Here is a 12,645-nt window from a genome sequence, read left to right as displayed (position 1 = left end):
TGATGTGTGTGTGTGTAATTATTTCTTTAGACAAGGACAGAACATCAAACCAGCTTAAAAAAAAGTTGGAAACCATCACAGAAATTCGAATGGTTTCTATTAAAATACCAATAGGAACCATTGGCTTTTACCATTTAAACCACTATAGAATTCTTCTTTGGAGTGTGTTTGGGACATATTCCATTAGGATTTAATGCCCTCACCAATAGAACCCAACACATATCAGTAGAGACCCACAGAGACCACTATAATTCCCATTACAACCAATAAAATTCCCATGAAAACCATTAAATCCAATAGAATTTCTGTAATGGTTTCTATAGCTTTTTTAGCAGGGCAGAATCATGTGTGAAAGCTTTATCTTGTTTAGCTGTGGGAAGCAGAACTCTATAACTTGTTAGCTGATGGGACTGATATTTTTGTATGTTGAAAAGGATGTGCTTGTGTAACTGGTTGTACTTGTATAATGTAGCAAAGTTTTTGAAGTTTCTGTCTTTGATGCATGTTTTTATGTAACAATGTTCATATGTTCTCTAATTAATCATTTAAAAAAAAAAATCACACACCAAGCACTAAACCTGTAACAACAACGTTTATCTGTGTGAGGATCTATGCAATTACTTGTAGGCGATAAAAGTTTATTTATAATCAGATTTCATACACAGAAATGAAAAAAAAAGAAATCTGAAAAAAAGCCCTTAAAATCACAAATCATAAATGAATGAGAATTTAAAATAACAATTAAAAGAAAATAATTGTGCTTTTTTTGTTTTAAATGTGTTTAAAAACATCCACACAGAAATAAAACTGCCTTAAGTTAAAATTGTTAAAATTGCAGTCAGTGTGAAGCAGCACAGTGCTCATTCAGTAAATGCAGAGTTAAACAGATGTGTGCAGATGTTAGCACATATGACGTAAAAGCAATCCATTGTACTGTAGTGCTCCATATCATTCACTACATATGTAAAAATATTTGTATGCAGAAATGTCAAAGAACTAACCTTATTCGGGGAAATAATTGTAAAGTGTTCCCAAACTTGGGAACGACTTCTCTTTCTAGCTGGCTCCATCACAACACTGAAATAAACTCAATCCACTCTCCTTAACAAAACCGCCAATCCAAACACCGACTACTACAACCCACGGTGTTGCCATGGTTTGGATTCACTTTTATAAGAAATACAGCTGCCAGGTTTCAAACCTGTCAACACTGGAGTGGGCTGTCAAAGCAGTCAGGTGGTTCACTACAGGAGTGAACCAGTGCGTTTGCTTCAGACGTCATTTTCACGTGACGTAATGATACAAGCTCCGAAGCAGTGGTTCATTGCAAGGACCGTTGAATTTGAAGCAAGCTTCGGAGCGTCGGTGTCAGACGTAACATCACTACTCACAGAGAGAGGGAGGGAGGGAGGGAGAGAGAGAGAGAGGGAGGGATGGATGTAGAGAGAGATGCAGGATGACGGGCAGGAACACGCACACAAAACACATCTAAACAAGACAAAGACTGACTGAACTGAACAAACTAAATACAGACACTGATGAACATAACCAGGTGATACAGATGAAGGTGATTAACAGGACACAGGTGGCATGGAAACCAATGAGTGGCGGGAAAACGTATCGGTTACCTAACGTAAGCTCGGTTCTCTCTAGAAGAGGGAACGAGTATTGCATAAGTTAGAAAGATTCATCTTTTCGAGATATTGAAGCCAAAAAATGATCCTTAATTTTGTATTCATTGTCAACGCAGTGCAGAAGCTAGCAGACCTAGAGCAGGCTGCCACTGAGCCCGACGTGACGTCACGTCCAACGAAGGGTGCTCGTGCCTTCACAGCGTCATAGCCCGCTAGTATGGGCGTGGCTTAGCGTATATAAGCAGGGCTCGTAGGCTGTTTCTCTGGTTTTCACCGACTGAAGCGAAAAACGCTCGTGAGCACGGCAGGTTACGCAATAGTCAAGTCAAGTCACCTTTATTTATATAGCGCTTTTACAATACGAATTGTTTCAAAGCAGCTTTACAGAGATAACAGGACAGGTTTACCGCAGTTTGCGGTAAACCTCGGGATAAACAGAGAGACTAATATTAGCGTAGACGCCATCCTTCTTATGATGTACAAAGTACATCAGGATTTATGGGAAGTGTTCCCGGTTCCGGCTGATCTAAACTATGCAGCCTAACATTGAATTATAGCAATCTATAATGTGTATACTAAGCCAAAGAGATGTGTTTTTAGTCTAGATTTGAACTGACAGACTGTGTCTGCTTCCCGGACAATGTTAGGAAGATTGTTCCAAAGTTTTGGTGCCAAGTAGGAAAAGGATCTACCGCCAGCAGTTGATTTTGATATTCTAGGTATTATCAACTGGCCAGAATTTTGAGATCGCAATAGACGTGAAGGACTATAATGGGTTAAGAGCTCGCTCAAGTACTGCGGACCTAAACCATTTAGTGCTTTGTAAGTAATCAACAATATTTTAAAATGTATACGATGTTTAATAGGGAGCCAATGCAGTGTTGACAGAACCGGGCTAATATGGTCGTACTTCCTTGTTCTGGTAAGAACTCTAGCGGGTGCGTTTTGGACCAGCTGTAGTTTGTTTATTAAGCGTACAGGGCAACCACCCAGTAGAGCATTACAATAATCTAGCCTTGAGGTCATGAACGCATGAACTAATTGTTCCGCATTTGTCAATGAGAGCATATGACGTAATTTAGAAATATTTTTAAGATGGAAAAATGCGCCTTTACAGATACTAGACACGTGACTTTCAAATGAGAGATTGGTATCAAAGAGCACACCCAGGTTCCTAACTGACAACGAAGACTTGACAGAGCAGCCATCAAGTGTTAAACAGTATTCTAGGTTATTGCGTGTGGAAGTTTTTTGTCCAATAATTAGAATCTCTGTTTTTTCAGAATTTAGTAGTAGGAAATTACTAGTCATCCAGTTTTTTATATCAGCTATGCATTCCGTTAATTTTGTGAATTGGTAAGTTTCATTAGGTTTTGAGGAACTATAGAGCTGAGTATCATCAGCATAACAGTGAAAACTAATTCCATGTTTCCTAATGATATCTCCTAACGGTAGCATGTACAGAGTGAACAGCAGCGGTCCTAGTACTGAGCCTTGTGGTACGCCATACTGAACTTTTGACCGATAAGACATCTCTTCATTTACTGCTACAAACTGATAACGGTCAGATAAGTATGATTTAAACCATGCTAGTGCAATTCCACTAATGCCAACATAGTTTTCTAGTCTATTTAATAGAATGTTTTGGTCAATGGTGTCAAATGCAGCACTAAGATCAAGTAACACTAATAGAGAGATACAACCACGATCGGATGATAAAAGCAAATCATTTGTGACTTTAATGAGAGCAGTCTCAGTACTATGGTACGGTCTAAATCCGGACTGAAAATCCTCGCAGATAGCATTTCCTTCAAGAAAGGAACACAGTTGTGAGGATACTGCCTTTTCTAATATCTTTGACAGAAAAGGCAAATTCGAGATCGGCCTGTACTTGACTAATTCTGTAGGATCAAGTTGCATTTTTTTAACAAGCGGTTTAATCATAGCCAGCTTAAAGGGTTTTGGTACGTATCCTAGAGACAAAGACGAACTAATGATATTGAGAAGAGGATCTATGACCTCTGGAAGCATCTCTTTCAATAGTTTAGTCGGTATAGGGTCTAACATACAAGTTGTTGATTTAGATGAGTTAACGATTTTGCAATATTCTTCTTCTCCTATAGCAACAAATGAATACAATTTTTCCTCAGGGAGACTACAATGCACTCCCTGATGCGATACTGTAGTAGACGGTTGCATAGTTATAATTTTGTCCCTGATATTATCAATCTTATAAGTGAAGAAATTCATAAAGTCATTACTGCTGTGTTTCTTGGAAACTTCTGGGCTTGAAGCTTTCTTTTTCGTTAGTTTAGCCACTTTTTCAAATAAATACCTAGGATTATGTTTATTTTCTTCTAATAGGGTTGAAAAATAAGCAGATCTAGCAGCTTTTAAAGCCTCTCTGTAAGCAATCGAGCTCTCCTTCCATGCAATCCGAAATACCTCTAGTTTTGTTTTCTTCCAGTTGCGCTCCATTTTTCTGGCTGCTCTCTTAAGGGCCCGGGTGTGCTCATTGTACCACGGCGTTGGACTATTTTCTTTAATCTTCTTTAAGCGCAGCGGAGCAACTGTGTCTAAAGTGCTGGAAAATAGAGAGTTAAAAGTTTCTGTTGCAATATCGAGTTCTTCTAAGCTATCTGGGATGCTGAGATGATGAAACTGATCAGGAAGATAATTGATAAAGCAATCTTTCGTGGCAGAAGTGATAGGTCTAACATATTTATAACACTGAGTCGGCTTTGCAGCCTTGGCTAAATGTAATTTACATGAGACTAGATAATGATCTGAGATGTCGTCGCTCTGCTGCAGTATTTCAATGGCATCAACATCTATTCCATGTGATAATATTAGATCTAGAGTATGATTACGACAATGAGTAGGTCCTGACACGTGTTGTCTAACTCCAATTGAGTTTACAATGTCTTTAAATGCCAATCCCAATCCATCTTTTTCATTATCTACATGTATATTAAAATCACCAACAATTAGTACTTTTTCTGCAGCCAATACTAATTCTGATAGAAAGTCAGCAAATCTTTGATAAAGTCTTTATGGTGCCCTGGTGGCCTGTATACAGTAGCCAGCACAATTCTCTAACGTGATTTATCGTTTACACTATATATTTTTACATTAAGCACCAACACTTCAAAATAATTATATTTAAAACTAGATTTCTTAGTGGTTTTGAAAATATTACTATAAATTACAGCAACACCTCCCCCTTTGCCTTTCGGACGAGGTTCATGTTTATAACAGTAATCTTGCGGGAGAGACTTTTAAAGTAATGTAATCGTTTGGTTTTAGCCAGGTTTCTGTCAAACACAGCACATCTAGGTTATAATCTGAAATCATATCATTGACAATAAGTGCTTTTGAAGTAAGGGATCGAATATTCAGCAACCCAAGCTTTATCGTTTGCTCATCTGTATTATATCTGTTTTTTACTTGTTGAACATCAATTAAATTTTTAACCTTAGATAGGTTTGGAAGTTTTTTACATTTCCAAATTTGGGGAACAGACACAGTCTCTATATGATGATATCTAGGTGAAAGAGCCTCTATGTGATGGGATTTATCTGACCTTGGTGACGCGAGTCCGCTAGCAGACGGTCGTTTTGGCCAGTTTGTCTGCTTCCTGACCTGAGCCCCAGATTGTCATGTTTTATCTCTAAGACTATGAGCCAAATTACTAGAGAGAAGAGCAGCACTGTTACGTGTGGGTTTTTGTTGTGTCTTGTATATCACGTGATCCCTTGTTTGTCATGTGATCCTGCCATGTGTCTTGGCTTTTGTTTGTTGTTGCTCAGTGTCCACAGGTGTTCCTCGTCCATGTTTATTAGTCTCCCCAGGTGTTTCTCATCAACCACCCCCCCCCCCCCCTTGTTATCTTGTTTAGCTTGTTTGTCTGTGTATTTAAACCCCTGTGTTTCAGTTGTTGGCTGTCGGCTGTTGTTTATGTTACTTCTGTACCTTGTTCTGAGTTCCCTGGATTTCCTGTTTATTAAATGTGCTTGCGATTGGATTCGTTCTCCGTCTCGTTCCTCACAGGCTGTAACAGAACAACCGATCACAAATGAATCCAGCAGTACGAATCTCGCCTGATCTTCCCAGTGTGAGCATGGAGTTCGACAAACAGGCCTTTGTGGGAACCCGCAAAGCGATTTTCCGGGGGTTCCGTGGAGGTCACAGGGGAGGATATGGGTCCAGACAAATTTCTCAGCGTCAACATCTCTGCGTCCAGCCCAATCCTCATCACGTCAGCCACGTCCAGCCAGAGCTTCACGTCAGCCACGTCCAGCCAGAGCTTCCCGTCAGCCACGTCCAGCCAGAGCTTCACGTCAGCCACGTCCAGCCAGAGCTTCACGTCAGCCACGTCCAGCCAGAGCTTCACGTCAGCCACGTCCAGCCAGAACTTCACGTCAGCAACGTGCAGCCAGAGCTTCACGTCAGCCACGTCCAGCCAGAGCTTCACGTCAGCCACGTCCAGCCAGAGCTTCACGTCAGCCACGTCCAGCCAGAGCCTTCACCGCTGGTCCCGTCCAGCACAGAGACTTCACCGCTGGTCCCGTCCAGCACAGAGCCTTCACCGCTGGTCCCGTCCAGCACAGAGCCTTCACCGCTGGTCCCGTCCAGCACAGAGCCTTCACCGCTGGTCCCGTCCAGCACAGAGCCTTCACCGCTGGTCCCGTCCAGCACAGCGCCCTCACCGCTGGTCACGTCCAGCACAGCGCCCTCACTGCTGGTCCCGTCCAGCACAGCGCCCTCACCGCTGGTCCCATCCAGCACAGCGCCCTCACCACTGGTCCCGTCCAGCACAGCGCCCTCACCGCTGGTCCCGTCCAGCACAGCGCCCTCACCGCTGGTCCCGTCCAGCACAGCGCCCTCACCGCTGGTCCTTCCTTCCTGTACTTCCTGTCAGCCCAGAGTCCTCGCCGCTGGTCCCGTCCGATCCAGAGACTGTTCAAGTCACTTCTGCCGATCCAGAGACGGTTCAAGTCACGTCTGCCGATCCAGAGACGGTTCAGGTCATGTCTGCCGATCCAGAGACGGTTCAAATCACGTCTGCCGATCCAGAGACTGTTCTAGTCACGTCTGCCGATCCAGAGACGGTTCAAATCACGTCTGCCGATCCAGAGACTGTTCAAGTCACGTCTGCCGATCCAGAGACTGTTCAAGTCACGTCTGCCGATCCAGAGACTGTTCAAGTCACGTCTGCCGATCCAGAGACTGTGCAAGTCATGTCTGCCGATCCAGAGACTGTTCAAGTCATGTCTGCCGATCCAGAGACTGTAGAAGTCACGTCTGCCGATCCAGAGACTGTTCAAGTCACGTCTGCCGATCCAGAGACTGTTCAAGTCACGTCTGCCGATCCAGAGACTGTTCAAGTCACGTCTGCCGATCCAGAGACTGTTAAAGTCACGTCTGCCGAGCCAGAGGCTGTTCAAGTCACGTCTGCCGATCCAGAGACTGTTCAAGTCACGCCTGAACCTGATCCCACTATGTTTGTTTCTGTGTTTACGTTTGTCCTTATGGCTGTTTCTGTTCTGGTGTCTGTTCCTGAGCCGGAGCCAGTGTCTGTTCCTGAGCCGGAGCCAGTGTCTGTTCCTGAGCCGGAGCCAGTGTCTGTTCCTGAGCCGGAGCCAGTGTCTGTTCCTGAGCCGGAGCCAGTGTCTGTTCCTGAGCCGGAGCCAGTGCCTGTTCCTGTTCCCGGGCCAGAGCCTGTTCCTGTTCCCGGGCCAGTGAGTGTGTTGTCTGTTCCCGAGCCAGAGTCTGTGTTGTCTGTTCCCGAGCCAGAGTCTGTGTTGTCTGTTCCCGAGCCAGAGTCTGTGTTGTCTGTTCCCGAGCCAGTGTGTGTGTTGTCTGTTCCCGAGCCAGTGAGTGTGGTGTCTGTTCCCGAGCCAGTGTGTGTGTTGTCTGTTCCCGAGCCAGAGTCTGTGTTGTCTGTTCCCGAGCCATTGTCTGTGTTGTCTGTTCCCGAGCCAGTGTGTGTGTTGTATGTTCCCGAGCCAGTGTGTGTGTTGTCTGTTCCCGAGCCAGTGTGTGTGTTGTCTGTTCCCGAGCCAGTGTGTGTGTTGTCTGTTCCCCAACCAGTGAGTGTGTTGTCTGTTCCCGAGCCAGAGTCTGTGTTGTCTGTTCCCGAGCCAGAGTCTGTGTTGTCTGTTCCCGAGCCAGAGTCTGTGTTGTCTGTTCCCGAGCCAGAGTCTGTGTTGTCTGTTCCCGAGCCAGTGTGTGTGTTGTACGTTCCCGAGCCAGTGTGTGTGTTGTCCGTTCCCGAGCCAGTGTGTGTGTTGCCCGTTCCCGAACCAGTGTGTGTGTCGTCCGTTCCCGAGCCAGTGTGTTTGTCGTCCGTTCCCGAGCCAGTGTGTGTGTCGTCCGTTCCCGAGCCAGTGTGTGTGTCGTCCGTTCCCGAGCCAGTGAGTGTGTTGTCTGTTCCCGAGCCAGTGTCTGCTGTTTCTGAGCCGGTGTCTGCTGTTCCTGCTGTTCCCGAGCCGGTGTCTGCTGTTCCTGAGCCGGTCTCTGCTGTTCCTGAGCCGGTGTCTGCTGTTCCTGAGCCGGTGTCTCCGCCGCCCTGGCCGCCCGAGGGGTCTCCGCCGCCCTGGCCGCCCGAGGGGTCTTCGCCGCCCTGGCCGCCCGAGGGGTCTTCGCCGCCCTTGCCGCCACACGTTTTACTGATGACAGAGCTGTCAGGAAAACGGTTTTAAGTGACAGGTACTTTAACTCCACGGAATCTACTGGTTCAAAGGGAAAAGCTTTCAGGGCCTCGAGGACCAACGAAAGATCCCACGTAGGAACCGACGGGGGGCGCGGAGGGTTCATCCTTCTGGCTCTTCTAAGGAAGCGGATGACAAGCTCGTTTTTCCCTAGTGACCGTCCGCACGTCGACTCTGCGAACGCTAGAACGGCTACATAGACTTTAAGCGTGGATGTGGACCTTCCCTTATCCAACAGCTCTTGTAGGAAACTGAGCAGCCACGAGACCCCACATGTTCGTGGGTCAAGGTTTTTGTCGGTGCACCATTTGGAGAACTCAGACCATTTAGACGCATAAAGCTTTCTAATAGAGGGAGCTCTAGACTGCGTAATCGTGTTCATCACTCCTTCTGGCAGGGCAACGGGTACCCGTTGATTAACCATGCATGCAGAGACCAGCGCTCTGGATGGGGATGCCAGATCGAGCCGCAAGCTTGAGAGAGGAGATCCGTTCTAACCGGAATCGGCCACGGGGCTGTTTGTGACAGTTGCGTCAGCTCCGAGAACCAAATCTGATTCTCCCAACGCGGGGCAATGAGGAGCACCGAGTGGCGCGTGTCCCTGATCCTCTTGATTACCTGTGGTAACAGAGAGATCGGAGGGAAGGCATACAGCGGGCGGCTGGGCCAGATTTGGGCCAGCGCGTCCTCGTTCTTTGAAAAGAACATCGGGCAGTGAGTGTTGTCTTTTGACGCAAATAGGTCGACTTCCGCTTTGCCGAACAGGCGCCATAATTTCTGGACTGTTTGGGGGTGCAGGGACCATTCTCCTGGGGGAACGTTGTCCCTGGATAATTTGTCTGGGCCTTCGTTCAGGTGGCCTGGCACATGCGCAGCTCTCAGCGAGTGCAGGTGATGCTGAGACCACGTGAGGAGGCGCTCTGTCAGATCGCAGAGGTTCCTGGATCTGAAGCCACCCTGACGGTTCACGTAGGACACCACTGACATGTTGTCTGAACGGACTAGAACATGGTGGTCCTGTATGAACGGGAGGAAGCGCTTCAGCGTGTTCTCGACCGCTATCATTTCCAAACAGTTTATGTGAAGGAGCTTTTCCTGGTCTGACCACTGGCCAAAGACCGGTCTGCCCTCGAAGAGAGCGCCCCAACCTGAGTAGGACGCATCCGTCGAGATGACCTTTCGATATGAGACAGCTCCCATCATCACACCCCGCTGATACCAGTTGGCTGCTAACCAGGGCTGCAGAGCCGCAATGCAGGTCTGAGTCACTCTGATTCATTCGCAACCAGAGTCCCAAGCTCGGCGAGACGCTCGAGCGCTCAGCCAGCGTTGAAGCGGGCGCATGCTCAGTAAGCCCAGCTGAAGCACTGCTGCAACTGAGGCCATACAGCCCAGCATCCTCTGGAATGTCTTCAGAGGGATGATGCTGCCCTTCTGGAAAGACGCGGCTAGATGTCGAACACGGCGCGCGCTGTGTCAATAAACGAGCCGTCATGGCCACAGAGTCCAGTTCTATTCATAGAAAGGAAATTGACTGACTGGGCAGTAATAAGCTCTTGGTCCAGTTGACTGTGAGACCCAAGCTTTCCAGGTGACAGAGGAGCACAGTTCTGTGAGATAGCAGTTCTATCTCTGACTGTGCCAAAATCAGCCAGTCGTCCAGATAGTTCATGATTCGCATACCCTGATTCCTCAAGGGGGCGAGAGCCGCATCCATGCACTTCATAAATGTACGGGGTGCTAGAGACAGGCCGAACGGCAGGACGGTGTATTGATATACCTGACCATCGAAGGCGAATCTCAAGAATGGCCTGTGACGGGGTATTATCTGAATCTGGAAATAGGCATCTTTCAGATCGAGGGAAATAAACCAGTCCCTCTGGCGAACGTGCGCAAGGATTGTCCTGGTTGTAAGCATTTTGAACGGTCTTTTCATAAGCACTTTGTTCAAACGTCTCAGATCTAAAATGGGTCTGAGGGCTCCGTCCTTCCTGGGTACGAGAAAATAACAGCTGTAAAAGCCCAACTCGCTCAGAAAAGGCGGTACCAATTCTATGGCCCCTTTGCACAGCAGCTTTGCTATTTCTGCGCGAAGTAGATGTGCTACTTCCGCATTCACAAATCCGATTGAAAGCGCGGAGGACAACGAGTGAACTGTAGTGAATAGCCCTGCCTTATTGTGCTCAGCACCCATTCTGAAACCCCTGGAATGGCTTCCCATGCTTTTATATGTGTAGCTAGGGGGCGAATGGTCTGCGGGTTCTGATCGGTGCCCGATCAAGCACCACGCCCTCGGTGCTTGAAAGCGGCAGCTCGATGACAGCCGTGACAGGTTGATACATAAGTGGTGTCCCGACTGCCGTGAATGGGGAGCGCACTTTTACCACTTTGTGATGCGCGAGCAGAGCCTTGGGCAAAGTGTCTATTAGTACGCGTGAGCGCTTTTGCGCGGGCACGAGACTTACACATAAATTTGACGTCACGATCGCTTTGGATGGGGAGCGTTTTATGATCGCCCTGCGCTTTGTGACAACACTTAAATGCACGGGTGGTGCTCGGGGAGAGGCATGTGTTAGTAAGCGTGAGCGCTCGTGGGCGGGCACGTGACTTACGTTCATAATCTGACTAATATGAGTCTTTAGAGGCCATGTAACAGAGGGGGCAGAGAGTGGGCACAAACCTGTGGACACATTTCTTACATTCAACACTTGAGCAGCTCTTGCCTGCTTTATGAGAGTGGGCTCTGTGAATGACACGGGAAGTGTTGTCCTTGTGTGTAGGGGTGAACACTGGGATGTGGGCACTTTCTCTACACTTAAAACACCATCTGCGTGAGCCGCATAACCAGATATTATACTCTTTTTTTAGATTTCTCTGGGTCGCCGTGAAAACGGTGTTTGTGTGCAGGCGAGAGGGTTGTGCTACCGGCTCGTTGGCTGCTAAATGAACCACTGCAGTAGCCTGTGTGAAGGGGACTGACAGGGAAATGAGCTTTGACGGCGGTCCGGCACGCAGCGGGACTCGACCGTCTCTTTCTTCCTTCTACTGCAGCTAGGAAGGCTTCGCGTGCTCAGGCTTCAGCGCGATCCTTTGCCGAGGCCCTCTGGGGGGCGGCGGTCTGTGACGGCTGTCCGAGCGCGACCTAGGGCGGCCGCTCTGACGTCGCTGCGAAGGCTGGCTAGGCTGCGATGGGCGCGGAGTGGTGGCTCGTGCAGGCGGCTGGTCATGTGAGCGGCCTGTAGAGGAACTCGAGCGTCGAGGCAGGAAAAGGTTCATGGCCTGCGTGGTCTTTTGAACCTCAGAGAATCGGTCGATGATCCCGCTCACCGCTGGGCCGAAGAGACCAGTAGGGGAAAGAGGCACATTGAGGAAGGTGGCGCGCTCAGATTCCCTCATGTCAGCAAGCGTCAACCAGAGGTGCCTCTCTGTGACGGTTAACGGGGCCATAGACCTTCCGATGGCTTGAGCTGCTGTCTTGGTAGCACGGAGTGAGAGATCCGTCGCTCTTCTCAAGTTAGTGATGGCAGCTGGATCCTGGCCCTTCTCGTCTCATTCACGGAGGAGGTCAGCCTGTAGAATCTGAAGCACAGCCATCGAATGCAGGGCGGAAGTGGCCTGTCCGGCGGCGGTGTATGCGCGGCCGACAAGGGCGGATGTGGCTCTGCAGGCTTTAGACGGGAGGGCAGACCTTGAGTGCCATCTCGCGGAGGGCGGACAAAGGTGCGCTGCGACCGCCTCCTCCACAGGGGGAATGGTAGAGTATCCCCTCTCGGCGGTGCCGTCCACTTGGGAGAGCGATGCGGAGAAGTGGCACTGAAGCCTGGTGGAGAAAGGTGCATTCCACGAATTAGCCAGTTCTGTGTGGAGTTCAGGCAGAAACGAGGCAGCCCTGGCTGCGGGCGCTTGACGGCGGTGACTCTGAAGAAAGCAGCCGTCGAGTCTGTTCGGTGCGGGCTCCTTCGACGGCGACCACTCGAGCCCGAGTCATTCGACAGCCTGAGACAGGAGGCGCATCAGCTCAGCGTCAACTCCAGCCCGGGTCCGGCCGGATTCCTGGATCGAGGAGGTGGAGGAGCGATAAGAACCCGACCACTCCTCACTGTCCAATGCCAGGATAGAACAGCAGTCCTTTGTGGCCTGTTTCTCGGCCTCATCATCAGAAACGACGGCAGTGCGGCTCGTGGGCGGCAGCTGCGCGTCTGTGAGGAGAGGCGGAGAAGGTGAGAGCGAGGCTCGAGGGAGGGAGTCCGGCGAGCGCGTCGCAGTGGCCACAGTCTCCAGCTGCCTTTGAGGACGCC

The sequence above is a fragment of the Siphateles boraxobius genome, unplaced genomic scaffold, assembly GCF_051911475.1.
Source record: "Siphateles boraxobius isolate OS27281-9 unplaced genomic scaffold, OSU_SipBor_1 65, whole genome shotgun sequence".
Lineage (NCBI taxonomy): Eukaryota > Metazoa > Chordata > Actinopteri > Cypriniformes > Leuciscidae > Siphateles > Siphateles boraxobius.
The sequence above is the reverse complement of the archived record's forward strand: the minus strand, read 5'-3'. Positions refer to the sequence as shown.